General features: G+C 39.8%; 1 protein-coding gene across 1 annotated transcript in view; it reads right to left on the bottom strand.

Moving 5' to 3' along the window:
• LOC150080800 (QRFP-like peptide receptor) overlaps positions 1-14171 on the bottom strand; it is a 106689-nt gene extending 92518 nt beyond the window's left edge. The window contains exon 1 of the mRNA XM_090380607.1: positions 13990-14171. The gene's annotated coding sequence lies outside the window, so the exon portion shown is untranslated. The remainder of the gene's footprint in view (positions 1-13989) is intronic.
• Positions 14172-19912: the final 5741 nt, after the last annotated feature.

Raw genomic sequence — 19912 nt, 5'->3', positions numbered from 1 at the left:
CCAGGAACTACTATCCTATTAGATAGGAAGCTCACTAAAACGCTATCACTCCATCAATTATTAAAAAAAGGGAACATTGATAAAGTCCAGGCTGAAAGAAGAAGCCACTAGAAAGAATAAATACGTAGGAACATCTTAAATAAATTTGATGAATCTGAAGTACTAAGTCATCAAATGCAGACATTGTAGACGCAGTGGAGCCATGGTGTCAATCAGACATAAGTGATGCTGAATTTGAATATGTAGAATTCAAGGACAGGCAGGGTGGAGGGGTTATGCTTTAGTTAAGAAAATATTAAATCTAAGGCAGTATATCCAGTCGATATGGGTGGCCAGTGAAATATTGAGTCAGTTTGTTGTGACACTGGGAAAGCAAAAAGAACGCAGGAGCGTGTTAGAGGCCTAACGACTATGATGAGTAAACCAAACAGCTGTAGAGAGAAATAAAATGGGCCACTAAATTAGAATGCCTTATTTTCTTCAGATGAAAGAGGATTAATTGTTTGCAAAGGATCTTCGCCTATTCATGAATGGCTTCTTCAGAAGAAAAGGCTCATCGTAAATTATGATTCTCCTCCAGTAATGAAACTACAAATTCTGGACCCCACTTTGCTCTTTAATAACCAATTAACGATTCGTGATCATTCTCCCTCCCCCCTTAGCGGTTTCGGGCTGGGCAATATGGTAATTTCTCCCCAGTCTTCATTATTTAATTTACGGAAAGAGCTGCACAATACCCGAACGCGTAGATTGGGAACTAAGTTTCGGAACGCAGTGCTAAATGTTTCTTAATTTATTTTATAGTTTGTAACGTTAGAACCGTGAAGATTGATTAGGGAACAACTTAAAAGAACAGAGTTGGTACTGATTTATGTGGAAGGTTGACAAAAAGCCTGCAATGATTAATCACCATGACAGAATGATAGACGGTTAAGGAAGGCGGCAGACGAACTAAAAGTGATCGAAGTTCTCTTTGACGTCGGGAACAGTTAGGATGTGCAAAGTGGTGCAATTTCCACGGCCTTAAAGTTCCCATTAGTAGCTTATTCGTTGGCAAATTTGGTATAATCAACACAGACTACGTTTTAATTTTTAAGAAGCAAATGTTGTTAATAAATCCCAAGTGTAATTACATTCGCAACAAATACTGGTTCAACAAGAACACCTTATTAAGATCGGTGGAAACAGATTAGATGAGAAAGAAACGTTAGATTTTATCTGCAATGGCCGTCTTGCAAGTTCTCCCTTAAAGGATATCGAAGGCAACATATTCAAGAGGGGATGAAATGTGATAAAAAGTGTCAGCATTTAATTAATTGTGCTAAAGGTCGCGTTGAATGGTACAACTTATTTTCCGCTGTAATAATGCATCTGCCTTGGGGGTAATCGCGTTTAAGAAACATCGTAGAAAGATTCTCTATAGAAAGATAATCTCTGGCTGCCGAGCTGGGGTGAATTTCACAGGTAGCCTACTTGGTTTTCCTGGTAATCTCCTTTGGGATTTTCTATGTACGTGAGATTGTCAATTCTTGATTAGTTTTTCCTAAGTCCTCTCTGCGCAATATTTATTCAGGGCTTTCGATGTATTTTTACTGCGGAATTACTCCACGCTGGATTAGTTGTGTGTGATGGATTATTTTTGGAGAATTAATTATATTTTATTTTTTCTGTTGTTTGTTTAAAAAGCGTTTTCCCGTTCATGTAATTTCAACACAAGTTGTTATTAACTCCTACGACACCATCTTTGAAATACTGGAAGTTGTTTTGGGTGGAAAAGGAGCATTATCAATTAGACAGAGAGCGATTCAACCAATTCAACCATTTTCCACCTTTGGGACCAAAAACTTATTTAAGAAGTCATTCATAAACATAACAAAGATGGTTCGAATTAAGTTTAATATGTTTAGAGGAAGCCTGAATTTCCTTTGCCGAATTCCCTATGAAGAAAGAAATTCGATGACAGTTGGATTGCATATTTTGTTTAATAGTGAAGTTACAAGGAATTCATTCCTCCGACTCATCTTTTCTCTTTCGCTTTAACCGATCAAATTCGAGCTTTAAATTTATAATACGTAAAGAATTGAGGTGTTTGAAATAAAAGAGCCACGATAAACCGATGCCTCCTGTGCTTTATTTACCTTAGAATTTATGCCTATTATAAAGAACCAACCGCAGTCCCTAATACCATGGAGCCCATATCATTCACAAAATTCAGGGCCAACCTATATTCGGTGCCATATTCTAAAACTTTTCGAGAAAGCTATGCTTAATCACTTCCTCAACCACTGTTCTGGCAGACCAGTTATTGTTGGGAGGTGAACCTTCACCAACCTGCTCGAAACATGCAATGAACAATGGAAACCAGACGAATCTCGTCTCCCTTGACAAGTCCCATACAATAAGTTGTGAACCATTGACCTCAAAATCCTCCAAAATCATTTTCACATGAATTCTCTATTTGTTTTCAATTTATTACTAACAGGAAATTTCCGATTATAATATAAAAGAGTGTTGATAATGTCCTCCTTTCTCTTCGCTGGCACCTTCAAACCTCTTCATATCTCTGCACTGCGGACCTCATTTTCTATGCAAATGACCTCAAAATGCCCACCTACTCCAAGGATTCTACCAGTGCACCTAAGATAGCTTCAGATACCGCACTGCAGATCGCGGCTTTAGCTAAATTCGACAACACTATTGGATTAATCCTGAACCCATCAAAGACAACACAAAGAAAAAGTCGAAGAATAACATAACGCCCAGCCTAGAGGGATACAACATCAAAATATTCTTGGGGATAGTTTGGGATGACCATGGTTTTTTTGTCCAGTAAACAGAAATTCGACCTCAGAACACACAATTTACAGACAGTACACACGGAGCAATATGGCAGTAATCGCTGATGCTCCTAAAACCCAACTACAACAACGGCTGTACGTTTTAGTGATTAGTTTTAATATTCTGAAGCTTGCTGGTGATTTCTCATTGCGCAGTATCTACGAGGGGTTTCCGAAAAGTAAGGTAACACATTTTTTTCTTAATAATGGTGAAAGGGAATGAGATGAAACGCGGTGGACAGATAATGTTCAAAAAGACCGCCAGTGCAGTGTTGCAGTACTGTCGCCTCACAGCAGATTCCAGTTGCAAACTGGCGGCTACCGTGCAAGTGTGGTCCAAATGAGGTGTTCGTGAAGTTATTCGCTTTTTGCAAGCAAAGGGGTCTTCACCAAGTGACATTCACTGTGAACTGGTTACCGTGTATGGCGAAAAGGTGATGACAAAGAAACAGGTGTGTTTTTGGTGCAATGAATTTAAAGCGTGGCGTGTTGACATTCAAGATCGACATCGGGCGGGCAGGCCTTCATCGAGCAAGACAGAAGACAACATTTCGCGCAGGGCATCGTTCTTGAAAACAGGCGAGTGAAATTGCACAAATAGTGAACGTAAGTCGACTATTCACAAAATTATTCACGATGTCCTTGGCTTTCAAAAGGTGTGCTGCCGCTGGGTGCCCCGACAATTGTCAGAGCAGGACAAAGCAAAACGCATAGGGATGTGTCTGGAAAACCTGTTGGGATACAGTAACGAAGGAGAAGATTTTCTCGCTCGCATAGTCACAGCAGACGAAACGTGGGTTCATCACTTTATCCCGGAGAGCAAACAAGACTCCATGACCTGAAAACATCCACAATCTCTTGTGCGCAAAAAATTCAAAACTGTTCCCACTATCCGAAAAGTCATGGCCACATTGTTCTGGGATCGCCAAGGTTGGTGGATTTCTTGCCGAAAGGAGGAACAATCAATGCACAGCTTTACTATGCAACGTTGGAAAAACTGAAAGACAACATTGGACGCAAACGACCAGGACTCCTGACAAGCGGTGTGATTTTGTTGCAAGACAACACAGCTCCGCACACTGCCCATACCACTCGTGAGTAGTTGCGCCTTAAGCGTTGGGAAACTCTGTCACATCCCCCCCATACAGTCCAGACTTAGCGCCTTCAGACTTCCATTTGTTCGGCCCTCTGAAAAAACACCTTTCAGGAAAACATTTCACCACGGATGAGAAAGTTCATCAGGAGGTGCGATGTTGGTTACTGCGTGTGGGCATGGACTTCTTCAGTACTGGTATTGATAAACTGATCCATCGTTGGGCCAAGTGCATCAATAAAACTGAAGACTTTGTGGAGAAGTAGCGCATGTTCACTTATTTCTTGGTGTGTAATTTCAATTTCGTATTATTAAACACCATCGAGAGGAAAAACGTGTTACCTTACTTTTCGGAAAGCCCTCGTATTATGTTCTGCATTCGATTTACCTGTTTGCTGGAGATAAAACCAGAGTTTCCGGGTTTTTCCTCTCGCTCTCGTGGTTCTTTCTTCCGGGATCGAAATATCATGCAACCCTTCTAAAACCGACAAAACCAGCTACGTTGTTTAGGAAAAAAACCATAAAAATTCCTCACATCATTTACGGAATTCGAACCGTACCTTTTCCACATGGTTTCAGGAAGGCAGTGCTCACGTGCACTGTGCTTCTACCCGCGAGGACTTTGAGATACAGAGAGAATGCATACAAGACCATTGTGGCATTTATGAGACTAATTAGATGATGGTCCGACTATGTTAGGGGAAGTCGGCTTCTTTTTTTTTTTTAGCTTAGTCAGAAGTCGATATTGGCTTCTTGAATGCAAACATCCACGGTTTTGATGCAGATGTTACTCTGAATTTCTGTTTTTGAGATTGCAAAAGGATTTCCAGGTCTGGCATTTAGGCCATGTCATCTGTTTGCGCGCAGTATTCCAGTGCTAGGAATTAGTCTGACCTTTTTGTGGTGCACCAGACCATATTACTGAGTCATGGGTCAAGATAGGATAGACACAAGAGATGATATGGTTCAAGATGATTTTCTTATTACTGTATATGCTGATATTCTGAATCATCCGAATTCTTCTGGCTGTGTAGAAACAGCCAATAGAAGCAAAAGGTAATCCTTAAAGATAATGCCCAAGTCCATGCGTGTGGTAACTTTCGGTACGCCCTTATCTTGAATGAATATATTCATTTGTTGAGAGTGCTTCTGTTGAGAGAATGTCAGACGAGCTGATTTCACAACATTTATACGCAATTTATCGCTGATGATGCTCCAAATGATGCTAAACATGCTGATGGTGAAATGATACTAAGGCAAAAGGCGTTCCCCTTTTTGGAGCTCGTTTCTAAAACTTAAAATATGACCGTGGGTGATCGCATTGCTGCTTGTTCGGTGTACATTCATATTTTCATGAATCTTTCCTTCCCGTTTAATGGAAACCATAAATATCGACAGAGGCCTCTGTTGTCATTTAAAAGAAATGGAAAATCTTCCTTCGGTACATCTCGTGGCCTCTAACTTTGAATAGATCATTCCCAGCATTGTACTTAGAAAGTTATCAAAAGGAGGTGAGAGACAGGTGATCACTTGAAGTCAAAGAAAGCGAGGCGGCAGCTGCCTTGCCGATATCTTCTCAACTCGCTTTTATATTTTCTCTTCCTTCTATTCAGTGCTTCGTACATGACGAAACAAATTATGACAACGCTCTTGTCGCCTAATCTTACTTATTGCTAATTATATTTTATTAGAAATGCAGTTATATAATTAATAAGCAATAAGTGTACGGCAGCAATTGGAGATGCTCAGATAATTTGAGAATGTACCGAAATGTGATTTAATTAATGTTTCATTGCTTGAGGTCCTTTTGAAGATACGCGATCATTGCGAAATTTCAAAAGAGGTTTTGGGTCCCCGTTGTCGTGGGACAGACTGGGCTTAATTATTCCACGCTCTTGCTGCGCTGCCCCCTCGAGTCTACCTTCCCCTTTGTAAAGATATTGCTGGCGGTCGAATGGCGTACGTTGATGACAGTTGTGATGCCAAGCAATCTTCGGACCGGGATAATTCTTTCCAAATTACGATCCCGGTGAAGGAAATTTAAAACTTTTCATCGAATTTTATTGATTTCCTTGTCGAAGTTGTGGGTAATTAGCAGTTCACATTTCCGGTAATTGAATCTTCTCCGATGCACACAGCCCGACTCGAATAAACACCACAAAGAAATGAACTTGAAGACCGCATTTGTTTAATCTATAAAGATGTTTAATCTTCCTTTCTTCGGCTTAATCGGCTTCTTTTAATGCGGTCTGTTACTTTTAAAGATGTTTAACTGTGAACACCCCCCTTCCATTCCCTTTATTCTCCACTTCCTCATTATTTAGCTCTGCTTATATTTATTCTTCCTCCCCTACTTCTGATTTCTTTTACTTTGATTATTAAGAGTTTAGAATCACGAGAAAGGCTTCACACGGTAAAATGATAAAGATGTAGTTACCTTCTTACTATAATCCTCCATCTCAATAATGAAATTCGGTTGATGCTGCAGTCCTGGAGTTTTAGCCTGAAAATATCTTTTTCTTTTTGGCTCAATGATAGGATGTCACATTGGATCCAGAAATATACCCCATAATTTGGTTTTGTTGAAGAATAGTACAATACTGAGGTTAAGTTATATTCATCGTAATCATTTCAAATTGCACATTTTGGGGCCATTTCAGCAGTTCTTTGGGTAACTGATACACTCTCCATTTAGGACAGCGTTCGATCAATTTCGTATGTTTTTACTAAGAGGTACCGCGGCTGCTTCGTTATGATTAAAACAAAAACAAGTTAAAATATTTAAAGTTAACTGTAAATATTTGCAAGTTCACTTTACTTTCTTAATTTCTCTAGCAGTAGAAGTAGTGTTGGAATTAAGTAAGACTCGTCAGTATTTACTAAAGAACAGCCGTATTTAATATTTAATTTGAATGTTAAACAAATGACTCGCTTAACTTTGTTTATCATGAAGATTTTGTGCCAATATTCCACTTTATCCATGACAACGCTTCCCTTAATCAGATAATTTTTTTTTATTAATTCAGATAAAAAATACACCGTCACAGACACTAATTACTGCCCCCTTGCAAAGATTCGGAATCGAAATCGCAATTTAGAGAGAGGATAAGCCGATGTCTCAAGGCTCATTTGCTTAGTGGTAACAAAAACCATCCTCCTTAACTTTCTTCGGACTTGTGACAATAAATTTCTTTGCAGCTCTGTATTGTATGATCTTCCTCATACAGGGTGGAAAAGATATGAGTCCGAGTCCCTTCGATGAGGAATATTTATGGGCCTTTTTCATAACGTGGCTGAATTAGCTGCTCTCAGATGAGAGTACTATGGTTTTTCTCCCGGAAACTTGGGGTTTTTCGTCCAGGAAAACAGAAAATCGACCTCAGAACCCACGCAATTTACAGACAGTATACACGGAGCAATGTGGCCTTAGTCTCTGATGCACCTGAAAACCTACTAAAAGAATATAAACCCTAAGCCCTTTCGAAAATCTTCTGGGAGGAAGAGCCCAGAATTTGTCGTTCTTACTGGTGGAATAACAAACAGAATCTCTTCTATTATTCCCATCATAGAACGAAAGATATGAGGTCAAATGGTGAGCTTTCGACGCTGCTTATAAAATTGACCCGCATCTCAATCTTTGTACATGATTGCAGTGGATCTCCATCTTGTATACGTTATGGGGTCAACTGGCAACATAGCACATACGCTCAACATTGTCGGCGAATCTTACTTAAGGAAATAAAGCTACAAAAGTTTTATTTATTTGTTATTTTTATTTTCATTATCTGTAATTAACTGCGACTTCAGGGATTTTCATTTTGACTCATCCTCACGATCCTGAAAGTACATCCTGTTAAAGCCGGACAAAATCGCTTTGAAGTTTTAATCTTTGCTGAGCATTTAGAAAGTTAAGGTGCCGAAGTGTGGATCAGACGTTTATAATCAACGTTTTCAATAAGATGGACCGGTTCGAGATGGGATAAGAAATTCTCGTAACGTTCTTTGAAAGGTGAGTGCGAGATAAGTTTCTCCACCCACTTCCTTCTACGCGGCATCTCGACATAAACGATATTAAGACAGTTTCTCCCGCTGACTTCTCGTGTTGGCTTGATCTTCGTCAGGGCTTACTTAGCTGACAGCTCTTTCGGTCCGTTAAGATGAGAACAGACGGGTACACGAGGCTGCGGTATTACCACACTGACACCACGTGACGTAATGCGATCGACTAAAAAGTTATAACATCACTTCCATTGTTTGCGTTGACAGCGCGAGCAGGGATGGCAGCCTTGTCGCGGATGTCTTCGCAAATCTTCTTGCGCGAGATGTGCATTATTTCCGGAGTCAAACATGTCCGCTCTGATAAGAATTCAGTTCACACGAAGGTGATGGAAGCAAATTAGTGACGACCGAATGAAGGCATTACCGAAGTAGTGGCGATGCGACACTCGGCCATTAGGTCTAAGTGGAAGCTGCAGGACCAGGAGTGGCTATTAAAGATTACGCCGGTTGCGAAAGTTTTAGGTGGATTCACTAAATGGTGACATGCTGAGGAGGGTTACGCTTGCTCAGAAATGTCTATAAAATTCTTGTCTAGATTGTAAAGAGAAACATTCTTCGTTCGCTCATTCATTGCTGTTCCTTGGGGCAGTCATCTGTTTCTTTGACAATCCCTCTTTTCCTAATTATGATGGTATTATACGGATCCGAGTGCTGAAACCATTCTTCCTATTAGTGAAGATGTAAACTTGGCAATACGAAGCATCAAAAGATTAGTGTGGAAAAGACCTCTCCAGGAAATCAGAGAGGAGAATATTGCAATGAAAGGTAGGAGCATCCTGGAGGCGGTATTATAAGACAGATTTCTTCTTGTTCAGTTGGATTTTTCAGATTAAAGACAACTCAGACCGTGAAGCTTGATTGCTTTGTATGCTAGGTCAGTTTGAACGCTACGAATTTAGGCGATCGCTTAAAGCAGAAAAAAAAGTGAGAGCAATGAGTGGAGGGACGGGCAAAGACATCGCATGAATTATTCAGGAAACTACATTAAGTAAACGGCAAGTTTCAGTTTCATACATTCGTTCGTCAATGTCTCAAGAAAGACTTCGGCTGTCCGCCTTTTTAGAATAGACGAAATTGCGCAAAACATCGGCGGGAAGAACCCTGTTTCTGAATTTGAGAAGCTCGAGATCCAGATTGTAGGGTTGAAATTTTCTTTTAGAGCTTATCACGTTAAAAAGTGTTGACTAACGAGGGCATAAAATCAATCAATAATTTATTTTAATTTCAAAACCAATTTTAAGTTTAGAAATGCAGGATTTTTATTCATAATATTAAAATTTTAAAAAGTTGATTTTGGGAAAACCCAAGAACCCAAATGCCTATTCGCCGGTTTGTGTCATGTAGGCTGCGCATTATGTCTATAAAATAAATGCATTCTTATTGGTTTATCTATTTGTGATGTGCAAAAAGAGGAACCAATTTTGGTAAAAATCGTACTTCACCCGAGATCAGCTAAATTAGCTCCCTTGAAAAGGCCTCACTAAGGATGTCGTCAATGGAATTCTGGTAGCCTTTTTGCCAAAAAAAAAAAAAAAAAGGTGGAGAAGAAAAAATTCTGGCGATTTCCTTGCACAACGTAATCCGTTTCAACTTACCTTTTCTAAACATTCATTAACCGCTCTAACCATCATACGACACAGAGGAGGTCAAACCCAACCATTTCCACTTAGTCGGCACAGAAATACAGACTCTGTCCCATTATCTTTACAAACAGAACCGGCTGATTGATGTACATCATTTGTCCTCTGTAGCAGTACAACAGTTTCGACACTTGTCATTCGTTTGGAGAGGTGTGGGTTTGGATCTCGCCCATGGCTGGAGGAATTTCTAAAGTCCTCTTCAATCGAGGCTACTGTAGAACCCGGAATAACTCCCTCTACCGATCTCAGGCAGAGGGAGTAGAGTTTTCCCAATGAGCTATTCCAGGTTTTATATTGCGCAACATAAAATCGCTCTTGAATACACATTTCTACAGAACAATACTCGGGCAAGAATTGTATGGTTTCGGACTCCCAGAAACTCGAATTTTTCACCCAACAGAACAAGCAAAACGAGCATTTTATACGACATCTTACCAACTCCTCGTGGTCTCATCGCATTATACGATCGCGAAAACAGAAGTGCCCACTTTTCCCTGAGATGGCAGAATAAGCCAGGGAGCAAGCTCGTGAGAAATAAATACATCTTAACACTACCAGAACAGTAAGAATGCAAGCACTCTATAACGATAGGAAACACTTTCTCAATAATAATAATTTTCTGCATTATTATTACGAATAGCAAATTAACGATTTGCTATTCGTATTTGATATTCATTATAAGGATTCCCTCCATGATGGAAATCATCCGTGAGGAGTTGACATCAACCCGTCATGGAGGGTACTTGCATCCTTTGCGAGACCAACTTCGTCTGAGTGAAGATTTTAGACTTTCAGAATTTGGCCCAAATTGGGTAATTTAATTTGCAGATCCTCAATGGAAAAATTCTCTGTGATTGATATATTAATGCATTCATTCATTTGGAGATAATTGGACGTAAAGGTGGAAGGAACATTATGAGTAACGTAAATTGATAGCACGATAATGTTGAATTCCTTGACAGCTAGCAGGTAACGGCAGCAACCAAGAGGAACACCACTTTAGCCGACTGATCTGAAATTCGGTTTTGCTAATAAAAAAAGAAAGGCAGTAGACGGTCTTCAGTACTGCCTCATTATGTTGCCAAATGAATGAACCAGCTGAAGCATCACAACAACATTGCAAGTAGATCTCCAAAGAAGCAACAAGTAGGCAAAAAGGGCAGGGAGCCCAAAGTTTTATTTATTGCCCATGACAAGTTAGATAAAGAACGTTTATTTTGAAAATAAAAGAATAAGTAAGTAAATGAATTTTCTGTTTATACTCCTGGACGGTCATGTGGGGTCAGAGGATTTTACGAAATAGAGAGAACCCGCTTTGATCGTTCGGCCACATAAGGAAAACTTTCTCAATACGTTGAGCAATAACAACACTTGGACAAAACAACACGTGGAATGCCATTTTGAAAATTGTGAACTATTTCGTGAAAGAACTGTCCCTGCTCAAAGGAGAAAACCAATTGTCTTAACCCTTAAACGTATGCCAGATATTCGAGACCGAATATCTGGCAGAGTCAACTAAAATCATTGCAGATCCGATTTGGTACACCGTATGAATCTCATTAATGATGGCTTCGCAGGTAGTGCAAGCTTACGGTGTTGCTATTCTATGTCATACCGTTCAGCAAAAGAGTGGGGTCAATTATCATCCCATCAGGAAGGAAGGAATTTTAATGGATTTGTTTCACACTACAGTCGAATTTCAGATTCGAGATTCGTGCGAATGTTGCATAGTTTTTCCATCTCACAAAACCGTCGACCCAACCTTATAATACTCAGAGTTTACAGATACGATATACCGCCCCCTCATGGTCTTGGACTACTTGGAGAACGCTAAACAACCCGGTTCGTTCAATCTTTGTCAAAGAGGAGGACGCATATTAAAACTTTTTGTCCACTTTTTTGAAAGAACACGTTTCTGGCAGTTTCACATAACGTTCCGGAGCGACTTGCATAAGACCACGTCTACATGTTGAAAGAACCGGATCAGCTTCTTTCAACATGTGCGGTTAAGGCAAAGTTGTAATGACCTGTCGCAGAAGATGTTGTTATTTGTTTTTTTTAGGAGCATTAGCAACTAGGGCCATATTGCTCCAGGATATGCGGTGGTCATTCCCTGACCTTTCCGCATCCTCCATATTTGGTGGTGACGGGCTCGAACCCCGGTCTAATCAAGAAGCGTGTGCTACGCACTGCTGCTCCTTCCCACCTGGCTACCTCGCAGAAGATTTGGAGATGTTAGACATTTACACAATGGTGAAGAAGCTTAATTTCAACTGCCTCGTTCCATTAACATGTTCAGAAGGTTAATCCAAATCACATAGGTATGGAGCGACGACAGCCCACTTGCATTCTATGAGAAGCACTCCAAATTCTTTTAAAATAAGTGACCGGTATTCCAGTCACTACTTCTCTTTGAAATCTCGCTGAATTCTGAAATTCTTTTCGATCTACTGGTTGACAAAGTGACAGAAAGGTTATTTCCAGAAAGATGGCGTAACACGTTATTCTTGGGTGTTGCAATGGCAGAGATTTCTTCGGCCTTTGGCGATCGTGCTATTCAAAAGACTGGTGACCTACGAGATTTCCTGATACGAGTTCGGCAGTTTATTTCCCACGGGGTTATTTCAAGAAACGTGCTTTTTGAAAGTAATCCTTCTCCTGAGGAGAACATCTCCATCGCTATCGAAAGCATTCCGAGTGAGACTTTGTTTTCGAACAACTGCATCACCGAATGACTGGATGTTCGAACCTTGGCGGATATTTTAAAATATCTGCTGTCGCTTACTTTCCCCTTGTACAAGTCTCAAACAACATTTCCCACTTTCACAGCATGTTCAGTGACTCGCGTGTTGTACGCAATTAATAAAGGTTTGTCTTTTCTGTCTTGTTTGTTTTTTTTTTTGATCGCCTTGTACCTCTGATAACACTGTCCCAAGGACAGCAAAAGATGGGCTGCCCTGAAATTAATCCGCCAAAATGAATCGCAAATATCAAATGCCACTGACGGGTCAATATTTTCTAGAAAAACGACCTTCTGTCTCAAGTACTCTGTGATCTTGACACACCACTCTGGAACTATATTCCCAGGGGATTTCTCAATCAAAATCACTCGAGATTACCTTGGCAGCTTTGCGTAAAAGCATGCAGTTAGTTGTGACAGTTCTTCTTCTTGTTAAAGATACGCCACATTCTATCCTTAGTTGTATTCACTGCCATTTGTCTGTTAAGGTACTAAAAGCAATCTTAATTAAAAATTTACTTTATCAGAAGATGAAGAATAAAAATGCCTTCAGTTATACCCTAACACAGTGCAACGAGCTCCTTAACTGAGAGCATCCAGTAAATCTTGATATGAAGTGCAGCGGTTTCACCCCTTGTCACCCCGAACCTTGTCGAAGACTGGAAGAATTCTGAACAGCCTCTTCAGTTGGGGCTGCAATCAATCAATCTGAGGCGATGGAGTAGCATTCCCTCACAACTTATTCCTGGTTTTTCAACCTACAACATGAAAATCGCCTGCTGAAAACACAATTGTAGATGTGAAATACACAGCACAGATCCCATACTGTACCACATGAACCAAAGTGTCCAATGTGCCAAGGAACCTACAACCAACCAGCTCTTTAAATATCTTTCTTTTACTTAGCTCTTCTATTTTTTTTCTTTTGCACGGTGTTCAATAACGACCATACTAATCTTCGACAATCATCGGGTACACGGAAAAGAATTCATGTCCACATAAATAAGGAAAAGCTGAAGCAAGAAGTTTTCTCAGCTTGACCCTTGATTACGTGACCAGCTGTAGTTTGAGTAAAAGCTAATTAGCAGTTAATTACTAATCAAATACAGGCGATTTAAGGTTGCTTTTAAATATTTAAGGTCAGTGCTCGATATTGGAAAGAACTTTTCTGTAATTTAATTTATTTTCTAGACTTTAAAAATCGGAACTTTGTGGTCACTGATTAGAAATATAAAATGAATGTTGCTGTTGTAAGGTTTTTGGCGCATCAGCAACTTAGACTATATTCTGCGTATCTCACGTCTATAAATTGTATGTTCTCAGCAGTGTGAAGAAGTCCATAAAAATTCCTCTCGTCACTAACGGGATTCGAACCCGGGTGACAGAAAAATGTCATTGATTCTTAAATGTACGTTTGAAAGTAATGTTCAATCATGAAAAAGACGCGTTAGGTTGGTCATGAAGTGTTGGACAGCAACCTGTTCTGTCTGTATAAATGCGTTCCTTATGTCAGATGAATATCTCTGTAACGTAGTGCAGAAGTAAGAAACTGTTTAGAAGATAGTCGAGATGGAGTGAGAGGTTGCTCAGAACCACCTGTAAAGTACATGGAACGCTTACCTGGTCTCTAGAGGAGTTCGTCCAGGATGTTTACGATGTCCCTCCCTCGTAAAGCGAGCTCTAAGACGGGATGAGTTCTGTCATTGCTAAAAGGAAGCCGGATATCCCTGACCCTTCCGCACACTACTATTGACGAACGAGTCGACAGGATTTAGCGGCCAACTTCTGCTCCCATCTGACGGGACATCTGCACGATTGTGAGCGCGTGGAAATACCGCGACAGTGCTCACTCGAGAAACGCAAAGGAACGTGGGAAGCATCGGTGGCTCCGCTGTAGCCCTGAACAGATCACGATGACAGACCCGCATCGGTCAGACGTCAGAAACACCGCTGGCCTCGGACACGAACAGGTGACCACCACATTCCCCCGCTGCTTTGTTTCGGGTTTATGTTTCCGCACTCAAAGTTACTCCCACTTTCTTGTAATCTCTTTGGTTGCCTGAAGTTGGGGCACTTTTTACTCTTTCTCTCATTGATCACCCTCTCATTTCTATTTTTCCTTGTCTTAGGAGCTACCTCATACACTCTTTCTTTTTCACTCGTATACGTCATCTTTGCTTTTCTTTTTTTTTTTCTGTACTACAGTATCATTCTGTCTTTCTTTTCATCGTAAGTCACAACTGCGATCTCTCTCTCTTTCTATTTTATTCGCTAAATTCGTTCTTTTTATTTCTAGAGTTGTCTTGTTGGCATTTGCTTCGCTTCTCACTGTCCTTCTTTCTTATTGAGGTGTCTTTATCTAGCTGGACTTTTTTTCTGTCCGATCATTCTCACCTCTTCCCCCAGACCCCCAGTCAGCTGTGACTGATCATCTCTGATATAATAAAGAAGAAATAAAATAAAAAAAATAAACTACTGTTCGATAACGAAAGAGATACTTTAGGTAGGTAATGAAGTGTTGTGTCTGTATAAATGAAAGTTATTAGCATCTGTGTTCCTCATAAAATAAATACTCGTTAAAATCACTATATTGTCTAATAACAGAACCACATAAAAGTAATATCGCTAAAATAGAATAAGATGCAAGCAGTGCATTCTCTAGAATTAAACGTTGTCTTTCTTTATAACTATTCCTGCTTGTAGTCTAGTTCAACGTCTGTAGGTAGACCACACAATTATTGCTCGGTGTATATTGTCTGTAAATAAAGTGTTCTCAGTCGATTTTCTGTTTGCTGGACGAAAAACCTGAGTTTCCGGGAGAAAAACCCATCTACCCTCCCCTGAGACCGACTAACTCAGCCACGTTGTGAAAAATACCCATAAAAATTCCTTCTGTCATCGATGGGATTCGAACTCAAGTCTTTTCCACCCGTTGTGAGGAGGACCGTAATTCTACCAACTGTGCTACCCCACGAGGGCAATACATATTGGGGCCAAGAACGTAACCATAATCAGTATAAGATACCAAAAGTGTAATTAGTATTGTCCTGTGGTCCATGATGCCAATACTCCCTGTAAAGGAATCACTTGTGGAAAAAGGATTGAATACGAGCTCTTATATGATGATTATCGCAGTTCACATCATTCTCCTATGCACTGTCCGTCCGTTCGTAAAATTATTACGAAAACTAAAACGCTTTAGACGCTGTAGTCTTGGCTTGATAGTCAAGGCGCGAGTAGCTGTGGTCAGCTCGTGCATGAGTCTAATGATAGGATCAGGTAAGGGTTCTGAAACGTAATCTTTGTATCAAGTATAGTATAATTAGGTCTTAAGCCCTTATTAAACTAACTTTGAATTATTCACGTTAGAGTTTCTTAGTACATAATCAATCAAAATAAACAGATTTGTAGCGTCTTCCATAATATCGGTTTAACAAATGCCGTACTGCAAACAACGAGGCAGTCGAACCTGAAACTCAAATAATAACAGACGCGTTTATACTTTTCTATGTACTCCGCCACACTGGTCACTCACAACTGAGTAATTGGTATGATTCGCGTGGGAGGACAACACTATCTATCAACGTTGCTACGTACGTTTTACGCTTTTTAAAGCCCGTTTAACACAGTCATATTTTTATGACATAAATTTGAACTTAAAATGTTTTTTTGTTTTACACGATTTTGTAATTTATGATTAATACCTCTAAAATAAAGAATTCTGAGACATATGTTTATGGGGTTTTTTTCCCCTTCATATCTTTAGCTGTAGAATACGAATCTACATTTTTTTCTGTGCAATTTGAAACGTTTTATCTTTCTATATATTAAAATAATTTTCCTTCTAGTGATATTTATTCGGCTAATGGAAGAAGAGGGATGCGGGTTGTTAATACGTAACAAATATTAAAATACGTAACAGACGCTTATTTTACTGTGGTAAATAAGCTTCTATTTTTGCGTCATCATGCTAGATGAACCTCGTGCTCACGCTTTGTTTATCTAGCATGACCATTCGTGATTTCCATACGTAACGAATTTATGTATTCATAGCTAAGGAAGAGAGACACACACTGTCGAAAGCTCCTGTAAGTATTTTATTTTGCTTTAAAATAATTTTAACAGGTATTCATTCGTTTATTTTTTATTTCGGCTTAAGCTTGCCGTATAGACTTGTGATCTATTCATCATACATTAAGATTATTTCTAAAAAAATCTTATTCTATGATTTAGGCAAACAATTCTACGATCATCGTAAAAATAGAATTAAACCTCTAAAGGAGTTTGATCAGCACGATACGTCGCTGTCTGTCACTCTTTTGGAGAGACAGATCATCTGAGTTCGATGACTGGAGGAATTTCTAAGTCCTCTAATCTCAGGCGGAGGGGCAGAATTTACTCCCTCGAGTTATTTCGGATTTTTCAGCCCGTACAACATGCAAATCGGCTCTGAACACACATTTCTATGTGTGTGTTCAAATAGTTTCAGCGTTCAGATGTGTGTTCTATGAGCACGCTGTTGAAGGTCATTAATACCAGTAATATAATATAATATAATATAATATAATATATATATATATATATACACTGGCGTTCAAAGAAAGTGCATCACCCCTTAAAATTGTAATTGTCGCCGAATAATGTAAGAATGTGGCAATATTTCTTACAGATTGCATCAGATAAGATTGACACGCGTATATGATGACGTAATATTGCATCAGCTGTTACTTTCAGCTATATAAGCATGCTCTGCAAGAGTTGCAGTCATTCCTTGCTTGTGTCAGGATGGCGAGTTACGTGCAGTTGATGCCACGAAGAAAGAGTGCGTTTGTTGCTTTACGCGAGGAAGGATGTTCTTCCCGTCATATTGCTTATAGAGTGTCTTGTAATCAGTCGACAGTGAGCAGATTTCTTTCCAAACTCAAGAATACTGGTTCTGTTGATAGGAAAAAGGAATCGGATGCAAACGTGTCTCTACGCCAAAACAGGCCCGCGTTTTGAAGCGCTTATGCCTTAAAAACCGTAAAGCTTCTTCATCCGAGCTGAAAAGAGAATGGGAAGAACATACAGGAGCGGTAGCAAGTGCAGTAACAGTCAGAAGATGCCTCTTCAAAAATGAACTTGTATCCCGTCGTCCTAAGAAGAAGCCCCTCCTCACACAAAAAATGAAAAAGGCCCGATTAATTTGGTGTAAGGAGCATGTCAAATGGATCTCCGAGCAGTGTATTTTCTCGAATTAGAAGAAATTCAACCTGCATGGGTCTGATGGGAGACAAACGATTCGCCTTAGACGTGGTGAAGAATACCATCCAGACTGTATGGTGTCTACAGTGAAATTCCCTACCAGCCAAATGATATGGGGGTGCATTTTGTATCGCGGAGTAGGTTACCTGCAGTTTATAAAAGGTTCTGTAAATGCCAATGGATACCTGGCTATATTGGAAGACAAATTGCTGCCAACCATTAGAGACCATTTCAACCTGCCAAGTAACTGCATCTTTCAAGACGACTCTGCTCCTTGTCATCGTGCGAAAAGTGTAAGTCTGTAGTTACTTTAGCTTCGTTTCTACATTAGAGGTTCGACAGTAATGTGTTTACATTTGTTACAGGTGAAAAAATGGTTGGAAGAACGGTCCAATACAACTGTTAGCTGGCCAGGAAACATCTCGGACCTGAATCCTATAGAGAACTGTTGGCATCGTGTGGAATCTAATCTGCATTTGCCAGAAAGAAACCAAAGACCCTTCGTGAACTTCAGGAAGCCATAAATCGTGTTTGGAACCACGAACTATCAGTTGATTATCTTCAGAAATTGATCTTGGCAATGCCTCGATGGTGTGCTGCTGTTATCATGGCCTGAGGCGGTTGAACTAAATATTACTTTGCACCTGGTGAACTTTCCATTTTTTTTCCATTTAAAATGATAAACTGAAGGCTTCAGTGGCAATTATGGCTGAAATGATAACATTTCAGCCATAATTGTCGTGTTTACCAAAATTGTTGTATAAACGTTGCAAATGCTCATTTTGGGAGAATTTGCAACCTTTTTGAGAGCACCCGTCAAATATTACTGAGCTTTGCTTTAACTATTAATAAATATCTTTTGTTTATATTTCTATTTGTGATACTATTCATTAATGTAACATACCATCGCGAAAAAGGGTTAGAAATGTGAAATTCCTCGGTGATGCACTTTCTTTGAACACCAGTTACACGAACACCCCTGTTTTCATACTCCATTTCATTTTTCTGTATAAACGAGTGACTCAGATTGATATATAAGGAAGGCGTACGAACCACAAATCCTGTCTGTGGCACGTACAACCGAGCTGACTGATTTTGGAAGGTAAAGGTAAAAAGATAAACTTCAGCCAATATCAACCTACTGCAGGATGGAAGCCTCCTCAACAATTCATGTTGATGCCGTATTATCAACTCGTGTAATTGCCGATAGCCTAAAAACTCCGAAGTCGACGGTCAGTAATATTATCATATCAAAATGGTAGCGTGATGGTACCACCACTGTCCAGCAACAGGAAGACCAAGGAAGCTCACACCATGAGACTAGAGGTTACTCGGAAGGATATTAAGACAATCTCATGAGACATCCCTGAAAAAAACATCAACCAGGAGTTTAAGGCTTCAAAACGGGTTGAGATCTATACAAATACACCTCGTACGGAACTCCACGGCCTCGGTTTTAATGGGTAAGTGGCGCCGCATAATCAAATATCACCATCTGCAATCAGCAGCCTTGTTTGTATGGTGCAACAAACGCTGTAATTGGTTAACGGAGGAGTGGAATTCCGTTCTAGGGAGTGAACGAAATTGGTGGTGGAAGGTGGTGGGATTATGGTGTGACGCGGTTTATGGTTTGACCTAGGATCTTTGATAGGTTTGGGGAACCAGGAACCTCGACATTATCTTAACATTTTGGACAATCCCATGCACCCTACGATGTGGCAGTTCTTTTGTTCTTTCTTCTGGAACGTCAGGTGACGGCCAGACCAACACGTCTCACATAGATAGCTGAACTGGCGAGTGTTTTGAGGATGGATGGAGGTCTGCAGTCTGTCGTTTGTTGGTGGAAAGCCAATACAGGAGGGCGCAATGTGTCATAATAGCCACAAGGAACAACCGACATGCTAATGAAGTGAGCGGTAGTGATATCAATGTGAAACTTAAGTGTGTCCAGATGAACACTCTTTTCTATTACATTCCCCACGTCTCTCTCTCTCTCTCTCTTCTAAGCCGATTTGGACTTAGTATAGTTATGTACTCGCTTTATAGCTAAATATATAACTCGTTATATCAGTATTAATCGCAGTATTAAGCGAACTACTCACTAGATTAAATGTTTTTAAACACATAAAAAAAGCAGGTGAAGTGTGAAACGGGATTGGAGAATGATAATTACTGTTTCTATCAAATGTATTGGGATTATTAAAAACTTTTACCGTTTATAATCAGACCATGGTCTACTGGTAACAAGCATCAATAGCATTGTTATTGTTTCAATAAGAGTGCATTATTCAGCGAAAAA

The sequence above is a fragment of the Mastigoproctus giganteus genome, chromosome 9 (genome assembly GCF_048544385.1).
Source record: "Mastigoproctus giganteus isolate SK-2022 chromosome 9, ASM4854438v1, whole genome shotgun sequence".
In the NCBI taxonomy this organism is placed as follows: Eukaryota; Metazoa; Arthropoda; class Arachnida; order Uropygi; family Thelyphonidae; genus Mastigoproctus; species Mastigoproctus giganteus.
Note: the sequence above shows the minus strand (reverse complement) of the source record. Positions and strands in the feature narration are given on the sequence as shown.